This window comes from Alligator mississippiensis, chromosome 4, assembly GCF_030867095.1.
Source record: "Alligator mississippiensis isolate rAllMis1 chromosome 4, rAllMis1, whole genome shotgun sequence".
In the NCBI taxonomy this organism is placed as follows: Eukaryota; Metazoa; Chordata; order Crocodylia; family Alligatoridae; genus Alligator; species Alligator mississippiensis.
The window spans coordinates 65,454,432-65,474,511 of record NC_081827.1 but is presented as its reverse complement, the minus strand read 5'-3'; the positions used below and the strand labels follow the sequence as shown (position 1 = coordinate 65,474,511).

The 20,080-nt window shown below is 42.3% G+C and overlaps 1 long non-coding RNA gene across 1 annotated transcript; it reads left to right on the top strand.

The window, feature by feature from the left end:
* The first annotated feature begins 3,186 nt into the window (after window positions 1-3,186).
* On the top strand, window positions 3,187-18,676 carry LOC132249823 (uncharacterized). The gene is made up of 3 exons (XR_009461329.1): window positions 3,187-3,280; window positions 6,139-6,204; window positions 18,450-18,676. It is a non-coding gene; the product is annotated as an uncharacterized LOC132249823 (long non-coding RNA).
* The last annotated feature ends 1,404 nt before the right edge of the window (window positions 18,677-20,080 follow it).

Sequence of the window (20,080 nt, the reverse complement as noted above, 5' to 3'; positions counted from 1 at the left end):
CATGGTTCTTATACGTGCCTTTCCCAAAATGTGATGTATCTGATCCAATGCACTAAATGCCCTCATGGTAACTACTGTATGTGGATGAAACTAAACAACTATGCAAGAGAATGAACTCTCACAGAAAAAATACTAGATGAAGACATACACTCACCATTAAGATCACATTTCTCACAGAACAACCACTCTGTCTCTGACCTCACTATCCTCATGCTTAATGGAAAGCTACTCAACACCTTTAAAAAGCGAACTTGAGAACAAAAATTCATAAGTGGGCTGGACACTAAAAACCAAGAACTAAACACTAACAGGATTTATGGCCCATTATAATTTATCCAACTTCTGAATACTTTCCATACAAGGAAAGTGAGACTGAGTCCCCATCCTCCTTTTGATAGACCTTTGTCTCCCAGTATTCAGCTTTTCTTTTGCTAATTGTGAGAATTTCTTTCAGCCCCTCCCCTATGCTGTGCTTAAGGGCACAAACAGAAGTGACAATTTTTGCCTGATTTTGCCACAGAAAGCAGCCCATAGCCATGACCAATTACAAGTGCATGGCTGCAGACTGCTCCAAAAATGGCCAATCAGGAGAAAATCGGAACTGTCATTAGATGAGGGTTCAGATGAAGATATTTCAAAACAGAGCTTCTTCTGTAACTTCTCTCTGCACTGCCTCCCAGCCTTGGAGCTATTTTCAGAATGGGATGGGGAAAGGGAGTAGAGGGAGTTAGGTCTGGGAGTTTTTCAGCCCCCACTGGAGGTTGGGGTGGGTGTATTGGAGACCTCTTGTGATGGGCAGGGCTCCAATTCACCCAGCCCACCCTCCAGCAGGGGATGAAAAGCCCCCAGACTGAACTCCCTCTGCTCCCTTTCCCCCATCCCATTTTGAAAACAGGAACAGACGAGGGGGGGGGGGGGTGGCCATTGCTAAAGGAAACTGGATACAGACTGGCAGCCAACAGCTACATTCCCTTCCCCTGGAACCAACAGTGAACTTCTGTTTTATCTGGGGGGATTGTTGTAACTCAGAAGGCTTCTTGCAAAGTGTTCTTAGTTACAATGGCAAGCTGCACATCCATCTGCAGCCTAAATTGTTGGGCCTGGCTTCCTATAATCAGAGACCTAAGGAAGAATGCCTTGCATTCAAAAGCTTGTCTAACTTGATCCCAACTATATAGTTGGTCCAATAAAAGATATCACCCTAAGAAACCCTTGCCTCTTGAATATCATTCACATTTATTCTTACCCAAGATCATTGGTTATAATAAATCATTACACATTTTTGAAATTTACAACATAAGAATTGCCATTTATTGTGTCAGATCATATTCCCCAGTATCCTGTGCCACACAGTGGCTGAGCGTGGATGCTGAAAGGGCGAGTGAACTGGGTATGACCAGGGTTTTTTCTGCTGCTCCTCTCTCACTTGCAGCTTCTATCATTTAAGGTCTATGTGACTATTTAATGTAATTGTTCCACAGTACCAGTTAACTAACTTGGGTTTTTTGTAACTAGCATAAATATCTACTTTTCTAATAAATTAATGCTTAAACTACTTGACCATTATTTGACAATATGTTAACTAGTCAATTGGCCAAGTATTTTTTGATCCATGTAATACCCAACCATGTTGGCTCAAGTGACTTGGTGGCACTTCTGGGCATGTTTAGTAGCTGAACTTTAAGTGCCTAGCACCAGTTTTCACCAGTCCCTATTTCCTGTTAGGTGCCAAACAGGCAGGAGGGGGTGTAAATTGCTCATTTGGACTTAAGTAATGAAATTCTGCCTAACCTGCAACTTAGATGTTCAGGACTTTTACAGGACTTGACCCCAAGTGGACAAAACTAGTGATACTCAGATGTTATTTGGCCATGCCATTAGCTTTCAAGCTACAGGACTTTAAATAAAATACAGTATAAAATAAATAAAATTAACAATATAATCATTATATGTCAAATAACATCTACAATATGTTAGTTGTATTAATGGCCTGCATTACCTCTAGTTGTCAGGATTTCAGATGCAGTTACCTATTGCATAGAACATTGACATTGGAAACCAGAAAGTTAAATATGACAATGGATCATTTACTTTAATTACATTTACTTACCCTATTATATTGTTATTACTATACACCACATCTTTATTCCCTAAAGCCCTCTAAAATTAGAATAAATCTTGACACTTTTTCTCTTATTAAATGAATTTGTGACTTAACTGAAGAGAGGTGTCACGGGACATACAAGGCTAACAGAGATGTAATCCTCTATCCAGTTCACTTAGACCTGTCTTTATGTTTTGTTCTATATTGTTTTCAATGTGTGGAGCATCATTGTGTGTCTGACCCATTAGTATCAATGCACAGCTCTCTATTGTTGGCTCCCAACCTTCTCTGGCCTATGGAGAAATACACTGATCAAGTAATGTTCTCTTGATAACATCACACTTTGCACACCCTGTTAACTTGAAGAAACATATATAGGTGGGAAGCAAAATTTCCTGTGGAATCAGAGACATGCAGGAGTAACATTGATCAGGTGTTCTGGAACATAAGATCACGATCTGATCTGCAGTCATATCCTTCCTGAAAAGTCAATAGCTCAAGTAAGCGATTTTAACAAGGTTATAAGATATGTGGGGTTAATATAGTTTCCTTTACTTTAAAACAACATTTAAATCTTTGTAATCACAACTTGATGAAGCACCTTCCAATCTATTTACTTGAATATTCATTCTGTTTCTCTATTTCTATCCCCTTGTTATGTCGTTGAGCCCAAACCTTTTGGAGCAGGAGCTCTGCCCTATTCTAGGCTTGTATAATGCCACCACTCCAGGACACACACATGGGTGAAACTATAAAAACTTTATTTTCTGTACATTGTGGGTATATCTACACATGAACATTTACTGTGTTTTTTGAGGGGGTAGAGAGAGGGATGGGGGTGGGTTTTGTACAGAAAATAAAGTTTTTATAGTTTCACCCACGTGTGTGTCCTGCAGTGGTGCTGGGAGTGGACAGAGGGGCAGGGGTGTAAAAACTTCACCAAATAGAAAAGTTATTTCTCACCCAGTTCAAATATTTGAGATTGCTGGCACAACAGATGCAACGGAGCAGCTTCTGTGCTCCATCACCTTAAGGGCTGGAGAAGGCAGCTGGCAGGTGCTTAATTAGGGCGGCCATTTTAGAGCCCAGCTCTCAGGACTGAGGCAGCAGCTTGCTGCCAGCCAGAAAGGGAGTAACATCACTGGGCTGTGTTACTGTTCCAGGAACATCTTGGAGGTAAGGGCAGGAGCTAAGGGGATGGAGGAATCTTCTAGTCTTGGGTATGACCTAAAACTGCACCCTGCTGGGTAGCGAGGCCTGGACGGACTGCCTGTGGCAGAGCAGTATCATTCAAATACCAGGACTGCTAACCTCCCCAGTGAAAGGCAGGTAGGGGTGCCTTAATAATCTCAGCCCTCCCCCACTATCCAGTGGGCCACTGTGAGAGGGGGGACAGGCATGCTTACAGAAGCAACTAAGCCCTATAGGGGTGTTGGACCCTAGAGAGGTGGGCCAGGCATGCTGTGTAGAGGCTCCTGAGCCTAAAGGGGTGTAAGATCCCAGGGCCTCAGCGTAAGGGGCAGAGTGTTGGACACAAGGAGGGGGCAAGACTGATGAGTTGCCTGGTGAGGGGCTAGAGCTGGAGTCAGCCTGATGTTTGGTTAATCGAGAAATCAGTGCTCAGATGAGGGCCAAGGAAGGGACCCAACAGGCTGAGCCAGGGCTACTCAAGGAGTGTAAGGACAAGCCTGAAGGCCAATGGGAGCTGCTCAAGGGAGCAGGGCAAGGTGCATGAGGCCCAAGGATGGGCAGTATGCTAGAGGGCCCTGTGAGAGAGAGGTGGAGTGACAGAGGCCCCTGTGAGAGCAGGGGCAGAGTGAGTGAAACCCAAATGGGGTAGTATGTGAGAGGCCTTATGAAGGTCTGAATTTGACCTGGATGCAAGCCAGAGCAGTATTAACATACTGGATGTCATCTGCGAGGCATGGATCACGTAAAAGGAAGGTTGGAGCATGTATGTACCATCCATTGACGTTAGAGTGCTCAAAGGGCAGCCTCCCACCTAAATAACATCTTACTTTTCTGCCACGCCTTGTTGTTAAATAATTAAGGCAGGCTGTTTCCCCATAGACAGGTGGCAGGTCAGTACTAGAACCAAGCCTGGGAGTTTGCCCCTGTCACACAGATCTCAACACAGAAGTGAGTTAGCATTTTATCATTTAGCATTGCTTAGTATATTATTTGCACCTGAAAACAGATACAGTTGAGAAGTATAGTTGGGAGAGATGTTAGAAAAACTGTGCCCAAAAGCTTGCCCAACCCAGCTATGATCAAGTTTAGGTAATTTTAAAGCCAAATTAATAAGAAACAACGTAGCATAGCTGTTTTCAATGGTCAGCATTATAATACACCCGGAACCCAAATGTGGTCAGATGTGCCTTTGAGACTCATTCCCAGGGCATTCTCACAGTGGGGCCTTCAGCCCCAAATCCCTCCCTGCCATCTGCTGCTTCACCACTGCAAAATAGCTCAGATTTGTCAGGTATCAATTCCTTGCCTGTGGCACCTCTGCCTTACCTGTCTCACCCAGGTCTTGCCAGTTGTTTAGCAAAGGGAATTTTGCCAGCTAGAATAACCACACCATAGTGGTCAGAAAGGCTGGATCCTCCCTTCCAGAGAAGGGGCCAGCCTATATGGTCAAACACTCTGAAATCACACCCTGACAATAAGCAAACTATAAAAGATGGCAAAAAGTTTTTTATTATAAAAACAAAAATAAACATAAGAAATCATTGACAATATGTTGAGATAAAGACAGAGATATATGAATAAACAAACAAAAGGAAGTAATGGAACAATGATTTTACCTTATCCCTGCATCTTAGCCTTAAGAATGCAGCTTCCCTAATCTCAAAGTCAGGCCCTCTCCCAGACTGTCAGCTTGCCTTGCCCAGTTAAGCTGCTGGGGGACTAATGTATCTTAAGCTTTGCCTTGAGAGCAAGATTTTCTCTAAAGTTTCCTGGGCATAAGTTTGGTTTCTTATTTGGCCATTTACATTCAGCATCCAGTGGTTTCTTGGGAAGCCCATACTACACATATAACTTCTTGCCCCCTCTCCCCCCAAGTGTGTGTGTGTGTCTCACAAAACTAAAAGTCTCTCCTGATCTAATTGTAACCTAGATATTTGCATCCTTTCAGACATAAAGATTATTAGTCCAGTCTTCCAAGTTCTAATCAAATACTATTTGAGTAGGAAATTATTTCCCTTAAAAGGCAATTTCCCTGCCTGGGTTAGGCCTCACATTGACATCCAATATGCATAGCTATGCAAATATAAATTCCAAGCATTTACTTCTCCCAACCACTAGGCATTCTAGGTGTGAATATCATTTGTCCCATCTGAAGTCTCATCTGCCCTCTTTGACTGGCTAACATACAAGAGTATAAAGTATACCTCTTTCAAACATTATAACTTATGCAAAAATACAAATAATAAAATTAGACATAACTTATCTTCAGCTGTTTATAGACACCAAATGCACTGTGTTACTAAACCTAATTTAAGGAAACATGCATGACATTCTACAGACCACTAAGACTATTGTGGGTTAATTGTGACAACCACAATTAACATTATTCAAGAACAGTTTCCAGTTTGGTGAAGGACCAACAATAAAATTATTAGAATTTCCTCTGCAACCTTGCAGTCCTGTTACACCAGAAATGGTAAAACCTGTTATTGTAATAGTGGTATGAGGGTGGGGCTGGGGAGTGGAGGAAAAATTAGTTTCCTAGGCATTATGGGTATATGACTATGACCATCAGTCCTCACAGCCTGCCCATGACACATTATTACCCTCACTTTCCAGTTTAGGAAACAATGTCCAAGGTCATACAGAACACCTGTAGTGAATCCAGGAACATGAACCCAGATTTGTTGAGTCCCCTTCCAGTGCTTTACCTACAAGATTGTTGCATCTTTTTAGAGTGATTTTCTGATGAGTAGAAACATGTTCTGGATGGTATAAATATGTATTTTAAAGTGTATAGTTAATGTTATTTGCAGAATTTAGTTTTCCCTGTTTGCTTACAGTGCTCCATAAAAATGTGCTGGCAGATTGAAAAGAAGTTCCTCCAAAAGACCTTTCCAGTCTAATGGGTATGTACAGTAAAACATGAAATTACACATTTATCTACTGAAGCAGAGCAGCCATAATTAAGCCCTTCTGGTCTGTCAGGAAATCATGTAATCCATATGTTTTCCTTGACCTTTATACACATCTCCAGTTGGCAATTCTATTACAGAATGAGGGTTATATATACCTCTATCTGTTCTTTTTCTTCCTGTCAGATGGTACTGCCAGACAGCCTTACTATAAGTTCCTTATCATTTTTATCTGAGAGCTAAAATATTGTCATAAACATGTTTAAACCACCAAGAGTCATTAGTTGGTTGCTCAAAACAGTTTAAAGTAGCTGAGCCAATTGTTACAGAATATAACTGTTATAAATGTATGTAAAACGTTTCTGAATATTGTATTTGAGCTAAGGAAATCTACTAACTTTTATGCCTGAGGGTTTTAAAGCAGTCTATCATCAGTACCTTATCATCACCTTAGCAAAAATTTTCTTTATCATGACAAATACAATAGGCCATTAATTGTATACACACTGGGTGCCTATACACAAGTGCAGAGACTGCTCTGGTGTGCTGTAATTACAACGCATCAGAGCAGACTTGTGATTAATCGCATCTTCTGGAGTGTGGTAATTACTGTGCTCCAGCAGCCTCCCGTGTGTCGTGTATCAGCATCCCTGCACTTCAAAATGGTGGCAGGGTTGCTTGAACTTGAACAAATTGTTAGTGAGAAGGTTCAGACTGGACATCAGGAGACATTACTTTACAGTTAGGGCTGCCAGCCTCTGGAATGGGCTTCCAAGTGAGGTGGTGCTCTCCCCTACCTTGGGGGTCTTCAAGAGGAGGCTGGACAGATATTTGGCTGGGGTGATATGGCCCCGGCACCCGTTCCTGTTGGGGGCAGGGGGTGATGATCTGCTTAGGTCCCTTCCAACCCTAACTACTATGATACTATGAACTAAAGCTTATTGAATGAGCTTTAGTTCAAGTGGTCCCGCTGCCATTTTGAAGTGTGGAGACACTGTTACATGCAACATTGCCATGCTAATTAAAGTGCCACCCTTTCCCTGCCTCCCGCCAGCCCCGCCCTTCCCCCATCTCCGGATCACGTGCAAAAGTGTCTACTGGTATGAAGTGGATCCTTCCTAATACATGACTTTTTAAAATAATGATAGCTACATATTTAGAATAATAGAGTCTTAATCACTAGGATAGCTCCCAGTATCAATGCTGAGGGATATCCCCTGTCCTAGAAATATAGGCTTGGGAAACAAAAAAGAGGTGGTACTACCCTATATGTCAAGAATATATATACTTGTTCCATGATCCAAGAGGAAGATAACAGCATATCTGTTGAGTATATCTGGTTGAAGATAAAAGGGGAAAAGAATAATAATGGTATAATATTAATGGAGTACTTTAACTGCCCTGTATTTGCTGGAAAAAATATACAGCAAAATATAAAATCGCTAGTAAATTCTTAACGTGTAGAGAGCAGCTTTCCTTTATTGTGATATGATAGAATTCATGGTCATAAGTGTCAAAACCCAAGGGTGTGATTTTTGTTTGTGTGTGCTTTGGCACTGCTAAATTATTTCCCGCCATTTGTAGCTTTCGTTGCAGGGTGCATTTCTTCATTGCAACACAGAAATGCACATTGCAAGGAGTTCCCACCATTTGTATTCAGATTCGTGCCCCACTATTGGTCAGTTCTAAATTATTCCTACGTGGCGGCTAGCAATTGGCTTGCTAGCCGTATAAGAAGCTTGAGTGGTTTCCGCCCAATTTGGAGGACTCCACGAACATCAGGAGGAGGAGACTTCACGTCTCGTGAAGATGTCTAAGCGCTGCGGAGCCTATCGGACCCAGCGTGTATTTCAAGAAGGCTATAGGGGTCTGATCAGCCTCTTGCCTCTCCCCATCGCCGAACGATCCCTCGACGTACCCTTCCCTGCGTGCAAGTTCCACGGAGCCTAGCAAACTTCGTGTGAGTGAATCCAGAGCTCTGTCCGAGTCCTTAAACTGGGACTTAAGCGAAGTTTTCCTGGAAGTTTTCCAGCCTGCACCGCGACCATCTACAGTGTAAGTAAACAATCTTAAACAGCCATTAAGCATCCGTGCCTAATTCTAGCGTGCTGCCTGCCTTCCCCGACCCGGCGTGTCCGGGCTGCTGGCCACAGTCCGCCGCGCGAAAAAAGGGCCTCGGACCGCTTCCGGCCCGCACAATAAGAAAAGGAAATTATGAAATCTGAAAATCCATCTTGCTCTTAATCTTCCACAAGTCAATATTACAGTCAGTTATACAGAAAATAACTCTATCAAGCTAAGACATAGGTCCAATTGTTCTGTTTGTTACCCCACTTCTCTTGTCAGAGGTACGAGTTCAGTGCTTGAGCCTATAAATTGCATAAAAACATGAAAGTTTCAGAGAAAGTGCTTGTATTTTTTAGTAAAACAGATATTTCAGCCTTTTGTCATACAGCCCTTTTTGGGGGAAATGGCAATAATTTTTCAATCCTCATTCTCAATTACTGTACACAGAAATTAGCACTATCTACCACTGGATGAACTGCAGTCAGGTATTATTCATTCATTCACTTCAATCTGAGCAGACTGGTTATGTCTTATCCTTGTCGGCAGCAGTCTTTATCAACAAACATGACAGTTGTCCAGTAAATAAGTCACTGGTGATGAGCTAGGGAGGCTGATCTGAGATTCGACTAAAGATTTGGCAAATACTTTCAGGAGAAAGAAACAGATCGCAGTGATGTCAGCTCATAAGTGTGTGTGTGTGCGCACGCGTGCGTGTGTGTGTCCTATATATGCACCTCCATAGTGAGACGAGTTTGTTCAAAATGTTTCATATCTTGTTGTTCATCGCAGTCCATTGGGGATGATTCAGTGCTTGATGCTGAATATTGAATTTCTTCAGATTGGCCTTTAAGGTGCTCTTGAATCTCTTCTTTTGCCCACGTCTAGAGCAGCGGGCATCATAGAGTTGGGAGCATAGGACCTGTTTTGGAGGCTGTTTATCAGGCGTTCTTATGACATGTCCTGACCAATGGAGCTGGTGCTATGGCTTCAATGCTGGTGGGGTTTTCTTGACTCAAAACACTTTGTTTTTGCAGATAAATAATAATGAACTAAAAAAAAAAATCACTTATAAAATGTTAGCAGGTCTCTTACTGAAGCCAGTAGGAATGGCACCTACATATACCAGGGAAGAATTTGGTGCCTTTGGTTTGCTTGCATGTAACTGAGGACAGAATTTAAGTATGCTGAAAAAGAGTTTTCATTAGAAGTAACAGTCAGCTATCTTCAATCACATTGACCCTACTTGACAAATTGCAAATGCTGCAAGATCAACTTACATCTTTTCCCTCAGTGAAATATAAGGTATGGATTGTAAACAAATGTTGAAGTACCAAAGGCAAGCCTGAATTTTAGGATGACCCTTAATGTACCTTTTGGAGCTAGAGAAAGGAGAGCTACAGAAAGAATAGAAAGGCCCACAGAGCAGATACTCCCTAAAGCAGAAAGATTTATACCACATCAAAAGGAGTGCACACATACTTTTTTGGAATTTTGTTTAACCCTGAAGTGACATTTTGCATTGCTGTATCACTTCTGAACAGTAATGTTCAGATTCAGATTTAGCAGTTCTTATTCAAACAAAACTTCCCTTGATTTCAACAAGACTTCGCTAGGGAATTTGACCTGCATATTCAGCTCCACTCATTAATTAATTATAGCATTGTAGAAGGCCAAACTCTAAGCTGTTATTGAGTCACACCCTTCATTAAAGTCAATGTGAATTTTGCTGAAGGAAGATTGAGTTAAAAAAAAAAAAGGGCAAGGACTTTCATGATTGGACCCCAAAGGCAGTATCTAATTCTTACATATAGGTCCAAAAAAGCCTCTTTAACCTTCACAGAAACTCGGGGGGAGGAGGAGGTGCCAGTGGAGGAGGAGGGGTTTATAAAGGAAGGGGCCAATTTGATGACATTTCAGTGCTCTTGATACTTGTTGTCCTGGGAGCTGATAGTCCCTTGTGCCTTCGAGATGCATGCAACAACCTAGAGAGACCGAATGTACCCTGATCTGGGGCACAGTCTCTTCTATAGCAGTCTCTCTACAAGGCCTCATTGAAGGCTTTCAGCAGGGTTCAGATTCATGTGGGAAAGTGAATTGACTGAGCTTAGGCAGAAACTATATCTTTGTGTTGTGATGGGAAACATCGGCCCTACTACAAATTACAGTATGTGGGAAAAGGAATGCAGCCATGGGAGTTCCTGGCATCATGGTTTCATTAGAGTTTTAGTACTAGAGAACACCAAACTACAGTCTGGTATGCTCATATGGGATCCCCGCATGGAGGGCCCTGGTCATCTGAGATTGTCATTAATCTGAAGATTTTGGGTCAAGATCCCATGCCGCATTCCACAAGGAAGGTGCACATTCAGTTTTCACTATCACCCAACACTCCAGACAAAGGTATGTCAAGGATAAACACCAGTACTGTGAGTACCGTCTCCAATTTTCTGCCCTGAAGCGTTACCAAGGGGAAGTTTAGGGGTTCTGTGTGGGCCATAAGTGGTGTTTCAGGCAGTACTATAAAATATTTAATTAACTGAGCATTTCTTAAAAATACACACACACACACACACACACACACACACTCTCACGCTAAAGAGAACACACAGAGAAACATTTAACAGCACTTACATGAAAAATGAAAAGGAATAAAGAAAAATCTATCAGCTCCCAATGGCTGGCCACATACCTACAGCATCTACAATGAGGAACTTGTCTGTCTATAGCCAGCATTAGCAGCAAAATTCTGAACAGGTACTAGGAAAAAAACCCCAGAAGTGGTATTGGGCACTCTCAATAAAAGCACAAACCATTTTAGTTTTCAGAGCAGTGGAACTCTGACATTTTGTAATAGAAAGAACAGTTTAATTTGTGATATTCAGACTGTTATATTCAGAGGGGGAGTTTGGTTCCCAAGACCTAGGCCTCCCCAAGAGATCATCAGAATGATCTATCTATAATCTTCCACAAGTCCCTTATGTGCCCTACATTGTACAATGCCTGCCCTATTCAGCACATCTTTCATAAAGACTTAATATTGAAAGGGACAGAGGAAACGTGGGAAGAAAAGAAAAACACATCAGTAATTTCATATACAAAGAAAAATGGAAAAGACCAATTGTAATCTCTTAGAAGCCAGGACAGACTCTTTGCTATATGTTTGTATAGTGTTATGATGATACTACAAATAAATAATAGTAATTTCCTTCCATTTCCAACATGAAAGCAGTTTTGATAGTTTATATAATCATGTTAAATAAAAATAATCACATTTCTATGGCATGTAGAAGGATTGCAGTGGGACATTTTTGCATAATCATGATTTCAATATTTCCCACACTTTAAATTTCCAGTGTTTTGCATTTTTGTGAAAATTTAAGTCCTTACCAGGTTATGCCCAAGACGCCTCACGTTCCCAGGGCTGAATACCATGACCAGAATGAATCTGTGATCTTGTGCAATTATGAAGAAGAAGCACAGAAGGGAGAAGCAAGAAGGAAGATGATCAGATAAAGACACTCATGTACTTAAAGCATCTCATTTTAAAATAGAAACATGACAAGGCAAATTGCATCAATATGAAATATATGTCTTTCATAGATTTTACGGTCGGAAGGGACTTGTTAGATCATCAAGTCTGACCCTCTACCCTGGGCAGGAAAGAGTGCTGGGGTCAGATGACCCCAGCCAGGTGTTTGTCCAATCTCCTCTTAAATACGTCCAAGCAAGGGAACAGAACCACCTCCATTGGAATCATATTCCATATTTTGGCAACCCTCACTATAAAGAATTTTTTCCTGATGTCCAGTCTAAATTTGCTCTCCTTCAGTTTGTGGCCATTGTTTCTAGTTACCCCGATGGGTGCCCTGGTAAACATTGTATCCCTAATTTCCTGCTGCCCCCTCCACAATGAGTTTGTAGATGACCACACGATCCCCTCTCAGCCTTCATTAGTGGAGGCTGAAGAGATTCATGTCTCCCAATTGGTCCTTGTAGGGTTTTTTCTGTAGGCCTTTAACCAGATGGGTGGCCCTTCTCTGAACCCTTTCCAGATTATCTACATCCCTCCTGAAGTGCAGCGCCCAAAAATGGATGCAGTACTCCAGCTGCAGCCTGACCAATGCTGCATTGGGGGGGGGGGGAAAGTATCACCTCCCTAGACCTGTTTGTGATGCACCTACTTACACAAGAAAGAATGCAGTTAGCTTTACTTATTACTTCATCATATTGGTGACTCATGTTCATTTTGGAGTCAACTACAACTCCAAGATCCCTTTCTTTCTCTTATAAGTCTTGATAAACAGAAAATAACTTAATCTTAATAAAGAGAAGATAACTTAAAAAATATCAAGAATCCTTTACACAAGTATGATGCTTTTCATTTGAAATTTTCACACCATTTCAACATCTAAGAGTTGCTTACAATCCTAGTCCTGTGGGATAGGAAAAGTATTCTCCTTCATCTACAAATGGCCCTATGGTCTGAGTAATGTGGAAGTGCCCTAAGTGCTTGGCAGATCCAGGGCAGTACCTGAGAATTCTTGACTTTTAGTCCCATTTACAAATGACAAGCAGGATCATAGACCTTCCCTCCAGGGAGGCCTCCTTTGATCCTCACATTTCATTAAAAAAAAGTTGAATTTAGGGTATACCCCAAATATTCAACTCACTGACTGTCCCTACACCCTTAGCCTGGTCTTGTAAATGGGAAGAATTCTATAACACACACAAAGACCCTGAACACAATCCTAAAATACTTCTGCCCCACTCTGAGGGAGGAATCAGATTTGAATTCTGATTACCATTCTCAGAGCTAATCTGCTCTGTAAACAAGCTGATTTTCATCTCCCTGTCAAGTCAACATATAATTTATTAAATTAGCAACCTGCTCCAAAGGAGTAGCAAGCAGCAAGGACTCTATGTTTTTGTTTTATCTTTTCACTTTCATGTTCTCCCTGCAATGTTTGCATGAATTACTGTTAGTGTTATGCAAATTTCACAATTTTTTTCCATGAAGACCATTATGTAGTCAATTTCTGGTTTGTGAAGCCATCAGTCAGTCAGTTAGTTCTGAGACCACACTAACCATTGGGGTACATTTGATTTAGCAATAACTTTCTTCCATTCTTCCCAGTCTTGAAATCCCTGTACAGTCAGTCAGTTTTAATCCTGTCCAGTTTTTGATGTTGGTGGTCCAGCTTGTCCTACATATCTTCCTCCTCTTCTTTGTCTGTCCACAGCACCCTACAGGATGGTGTTAGTAAGGGTGCTGGGCCTTCTTGTTACATGTCCAAACCACTCCATCTTTCTTCTTATGATTTTGAGAAAGGGTTCGTATTTGCCAACTTCTTGTCTGATTTGATCTTTCATAGATTCATTTGTTCTGTGTGCTGTGTAGGGTATGCATAGAAATCTTCTAAAGTACCACATTTCAAAGGTCTCAGTTTGCTGTTCCAGTGCCCTAAGTGAGTGTACAGGTCTTGTGGCCACAGACAGGTGTTAAAATGACAACAAAATATAGTAGGTGGAGTTTTGTTTTCATTGTGTTGTAGCTGCTAGTCCAGATTTTCCTCAGCTTTGCTAATTGTCCAATGGTGATGGCTATTCTTGTTTGTACTTCTTTTTTTGATGTAGTTCCTTCTGTGATGGTTGCTCCAAGGTGTTTAAAGTGTGTTACTTTTTCTAGCTTCTCAGTAACAATGTTTAATAATGCACTATCATTGTGAAGCCATATATAATGCATATTTCAGCCTAGGAGACTTATAGTCTGTCTAAGGGGTATGTTTAACTCTAATCAACAGAAAGGTTACAAAGGCCCAGAATTTTTTTTTCAAAAATAGAAGTTTCCCCCCAAAAGCTTTGCTATTTATTACTACCATCCTTGGAGGCCATGTATGCTGATGTTCATTGTAGATACGCTCTCTCTTGAGAAGCTGGAGCTCTGCCTTCCTGGAATACACCGAGCCTGCGTGGTTAGAATTCAGTCTAGGAACACCATGGTCCAATGGAAGGCCCTTGCCTGTCATGTCTTGATTTTGCAACATAAATTCCTGGGAGCTGGAGAAAATGGACAAACAATAATTTCAAGAGCTATAGGCCAGTCTTCTTACGGGCTCCATCCTCCCCTGTACCACAACCTAATCACGTCAGATGAACTCTAGTGGCAATGTCTAGCTCTAAAACCTCGCTTCACTTTCAGTACAAACCAGCCAGATATGGAGCTTACATAAGTGCCAGTGATGACAAGAAATACAGGCCCAGCTTGTTTCTGAACAGAGTCCTCAGGTCACTGGTCCAACACCCATTCCCTGAAAGCTGAGCAACTTTCACTGGGCTCAGCAGTTCTTTGAAGATTGTGTATACCACATATGCAATTTTGCAGGTGACTTTTAACCATAGCCGGTCCTTGGGCAAAGGCTTAACCAAAACAAAAACGGAAAAGAACAGAGCAAAGAAAAAAAAACAGTCGTCGGCTCTCCACCGTTTTACGGTCAAAACTCCTGTCCCTTATATAATCTCTGCTTCTTTCCCCTTAACACAGGTTCCCCTTCTGAGCTCCTCACCCTCACTGGTGTCTGTAATTAAAGTCCTTAATATAGGCACAGGAAGGATATCTCCTCCCCAAATATGTACAACTAGTAATCAGTAAAAAATGAGGAAAAAAGGCAATTATGGCTACGTGTCACTGTCCCACCTTCATTCATCCAGAATGAAGCTGCTTCTGGCACTCATTGCAATCTATCAGCTTGGAGCTGAGGTCTTTCCCAAGGTTATCAAGACATCCCTGCTATCTCACTTAGGATAGCTCCCCAGAATTGTTAAGTGGCCCTCTGGCCACCATCTACTTGCAGGTTCTTCAGCTCCTGCCTGCTGGAGGACTCCCACTTCAGGTTTCCAGCTGTCCTGGAAGTATATCTGCCCCACAATCCAGTGCTGTCCTCCCCGCACTGCCCCTTACCAGGGCTTGAAGTAAGCCTGACGGGTGTGTCTTCTCCAATCTGGAGTGAGAGGCTGCTTTTAAAACACCACGTCTTGGGTGTGGTGTGGCATGTCGGTTCTGGGAACAGGTAAGTACAAGGCTGCTCTGCTGCCGTTCCCAGAGTTTTTCCTTGATCTTCCATGGCTCTTTCCCATTCACAAGTGGATTAGAACTTAGGGCTGTCAAATGTAATTTGCCACCTCAAGTAAGTGGGTTAGGTCAATCTAAATGTCCACTCGTGCAAGAGTTCAAAGCATTTAATTCAGCCAAAAAGTGGCATGCCTGTTCAAAGTTAGTTCACCCCAGGAGGTACAATAACTTAAATCAAGAAAGGGTTAACCTAACCTAGGAAGGGGTTAACCCAGTCTCACAAATGCCTGCACACATTTCCCAAGGGCTGGGAAAGCCCAGCCACTAGTCCCAGCCCTGGGGCTATGATATTTCCCCCATCCCTCCCCTCCCCTGCAACCCTGACTGGACTATTTTTATCCCCGAGTCCCCCTGACCAGGCAATCTCCCCTCCCACCACAGACCCACCAGTTCCACCCCTCTTCCCAGACCCACCTATCCCCACTGACCTGCCAACCCCACCCATCCCATCCCATCCCATCCCATCCCAAGTTACTTACCTTGTGCTCCTTGCACTGCTCACAGCACCAGTGAATGCTTCATGCACTGCTCCCAGTCTAGGTTTAGGTGGCTTAAAATAAGCCACCTAAACCTAGACCACATACAGCAAATGCTTGTTCACACCCCAAATCACCCTCCTACACAGTCCCATCTGTTCAAAAAATGGATACATAACAAAGCTGGATAATGCCTCATTGTTAAATACATTGCAGGTGTGGTAGACCCACAGTGTCAGTGGCTACCACTCCCAAAAATTCAGCCCCTCTCTTCTCCAAAAAAGACTTTCCCACATTCCAACTACCCCCAGCCCCTAACATAGTTTTATTTCACCCCAGGTAGAGTATTCCCTCTATACTCACCCTAATTTCTCTTTCCCAGAATTTCTCCCAGTCTCCCCTCTCAATCAACTCATCAAAGTTTTCATTTCTGACAAAATAAAAGTTTTCTTGAGAAAGCAGATGGGGGGGAGGGAGGGGCCGGGAGTTTAAGCTGAATTTCACTTTTACATCAAAATTGTTCACACAGTCCTATTGCCAGGGGTCTGCTGTAGTCCCCAGTGTCAGAAACAGCTATTGTTTACATTGGATGAAAGTACCACTAGAAGCTGGTTTGGGGACTGTTACCATACACTGGACATGCTGGACAGAGACTCAGTACCTGGACATTTGTCCTGCAGGGACAGTACTGCTGGAGCTGCTATACCATTTAGCAGCTGAATCTTCTAGTGGTATTGGAGGCATTTGTCCCTGGTCAGGTAGAGAAAAGTGGTCCTTGCCCAATTAATGGTTGAGGCCCATGATGACTATATTTGGGAACTTTGCAGTGGAAGGCTGCATCTGCCATAATCTAAAGGAAGCACTGATTTCCCTCAGACACGACCTTGCCTTCTACAGAGCATAGATAATATAACATTGGCACCACATTGCGGACATTTGGTATTACTGCAAATAACCCTTAAACATCTTAATTATGCCTCTCTGCTAAGCAGTGACACATATTTTATTCCCCACTATAAATGATGCAAAAATCTCCTTTTCCAGAGATGCTAGATTATTTTGCTAATATGATACTTATCAAAAAGATCTCTCAGTGCACATATACTATGGTTTTCAAATGCACCTACTGTCAAAGCTTAATGAAAGATGTTTTAAACCTTCCAAATAGAAAAGATATGCACCTATTTAGTTCTTCATTCTTTTCAGATGACCCATTATTGCCTTTTATTTACAATTTATATCTATATTTCATAACAAGAACAGTTGCATTAACACAGGGTCACTTACTGATTTAGCATTTTGCAGAAGAAAATTATTTAAAGAAGGTTATTTTTATTTGAAAAATACCTCTTTACCTCTCCTTGTAATTCTTAGGGCTGACTACACAGTAACAAAAACTAGTGTAATGTTCAACCAGTACACTGAGGTCCTTCTCCTCCTCAGGCATTTCTAGCTGATGAGATCCCAACTTAAAGCTGAAGCTTTTGCTATTCAGTATTCAAATACATGGTTTTGCATTTTAGGCTACTGAATTTCATCCCATTTCTATTCCCCTAGTACTCAAGTTCATCTTGTTCTTTCTGTATGCTGATCCTCTTTTCTGTTGACAAAACACCCCATTTTGTGTCATCAGTAAATTGCATACGTACTCTCACATTTTTGTGCCCAAATCATTAATAAAAATATTAAATTGATCCTTGAGGAAGTCTGCTGGTATTCCCTCTATAGCCTGAAAGTTTTAGCACCATCTGTTTTCTACTTCTAGTTCCTTTAGTACCGCACATCTTGTCTACTAATCCTCATTTTCTCCAGCCTCACATAACATACTATGTGGCAGAATATCTGCTGGTTACTGAAGTTCAGGTAAACAATATATACTGTCTTTCCTTTGCCTTTGACACTTACCTTATCAAGGAAAGCTCTCTGTGTCTGTCACATACTACTTAGGAAACCTGGTGGTAGATCCTTGAGGTATGAATTCTGGGCAGTAGGATCAGAGCAGATATGGTTGAAACATACTGTTTGCTGTAGACAAAGCTAGTAGAGTACTTAGGATAAAAATGGTAGCATAGAGGTAGCTGTAGCAACCAGTTGGATACTGGTACAATGCGATGGTGATGTGGCCATTGCAAAGTTTGACAGTGGTGCAATGGCCACATCACCATTGGCTACAGCCTAGGTCTAGTTATAAACACATGGGCTCAGATCCCTCTGACCGAGATGCATATCTCTGGGATCTACAACAGTTTCCTACACTTACAATACAATCCCAAACACTCAAATGTATAGTCACTCAAACAACAGAACCAAATTCAGACCCTGCTCCAGCTACCAACCCTAGGACAAGGACAACAAGGATCCCTCTGGTCATCACTTACAGACCCCGGCAAAAACACCTTAGACACATTGTTAATGACCTCCAAATTCCCTGGAAAATTTCAGTCATATCAAAGTAGCCTTGTGGGACAAGCCTGTCCTGGCTTACAGGCAGCCCCTCAACTTCAAACAATGTCTCTCCTGAAACAGACTACCTAATTCAAATTGTCACCATCTGAGTTTTTTTACAGATGAAGGTGCCAGTTGTGTCCTCTCATCAACACAGACCATATCATCACTGGACACAGCAACATGGGTTATAACATCCAAGATTTACTCTCCTGCTCCTCAACCACTGTCATATGTACCATCACATATTTACAATATGTACCATATTTACAATGCCCCTCCTTGGCTGTATTGGCTATATTGGCCAGGCAGGGAAATTCCTATGTAAAAGAATGAATGGACAATAAAAATTGTGGAATAAGAGATCATCTGTGGACTGGATTATATTAAGATTGGTTTTAACAGGGACTATTGATTCTTATCGCAAAAAACATGGATTAAACACAGACAATGGCTTTATGGATCATTACAATTTCCTGCTGTCTCTGCTAAGCTCTCTCTACTGCACAGTTAGCAATGACCCTCTTCTTTTGGAGTGGTCTGTTGTTTTGCATAATTGGGCTACCTACTTCAACTCCATTTTACTTGTTTTCTAGTTACTTCTGTAACAGGGAGCCATAGGCTCCTACTACTTTAAGGGAAGAATACAGCAGCCCAAGCTTCCTATATGGGGCTGGCAGCTGAGCAAAGACCAACTGCTAGAAAGCAAGTCAACCAGACACAACAGAAATAGGAGCTTCCACTGGGACTGACTACCTTAGAGCTAGCTGCACTGCAGTAAGCAGCCAAGGGGCAGATCCCTGGGCAGCCTGGAAGAAAAGGCTTCAAACATCTGGGTTAGGCTGAAGCAGAGGAGGGCTGGCTAGCCATTAAGCAATAGGAGAACCCCCCATGTCTGGCTGGGATGCCGCATGTTGGGAAGTGGTGGTGCTTTGGGACATATAAATCCAGTATCTGAGGCAAAGAAGGCAGTTTGGTCCTGCATACTGCAGGGAGAGGAGTTTTTGGGGAGGAGGAGCTGCAAGAGATAAACTGACAGGCATCCAAGCCCCCTGAGAGCTAAGGGGAGGAGTATGCCCTTGGTGGGAGGGCAGCAATACAGAGGGGGGTGAATTTTAGTTGTGGTGCAGTTTGCTTATGTTTTTGTCTTGTTTAAATTTAGCTGAAGGGTTCAGTTGTGGCTTCAGGGAAGTTTGGAGGCCATGGGGGGTGCCTGGAGAGGTAATCTGTGAAAACAGTCTGGGGTCCAGGACTCAAGAGGACTGAGGGCTGATGCTGAGCAACAGCAGCCTTGCTGGGATCAGGGGCCTAGATGGCTGGATGAGTTGGGGACCCTGGGAGGACAAGGTTGTAAGTAATAAAGCAGGCTTAAGTTGGGAAGGCTGAAGCCTAGCAAAAGGGCAGAAGCCCAAGAGAGGCAGAAGCAGTCTTGCCAGGCCGAGAGGCCCAGCAGGCTGAATAAACTGAGTTGGCCACAGTTTTATACCCCCCTTCAACATCTATAAGTGATTATTTTCACTTAAACAATGGAGTTAAACAGAAGTCATTATTATATCTGTTACAGTATGTAGTTTAGGCTGCACATGCTTTTTTATCCCAGACATGAGGAAGAGCATGTTGTTCCTGAAAGCTTGTCTAACATCTCTCCCATCTAAGCTGTTCCTATAAAAGACATTATCAACCAACCTCAGTTCCTTCAATATTCAGCATTTTTGCTTAAGCTGCCAATTTAGGTGGCCAGGTGGCAGAGTTG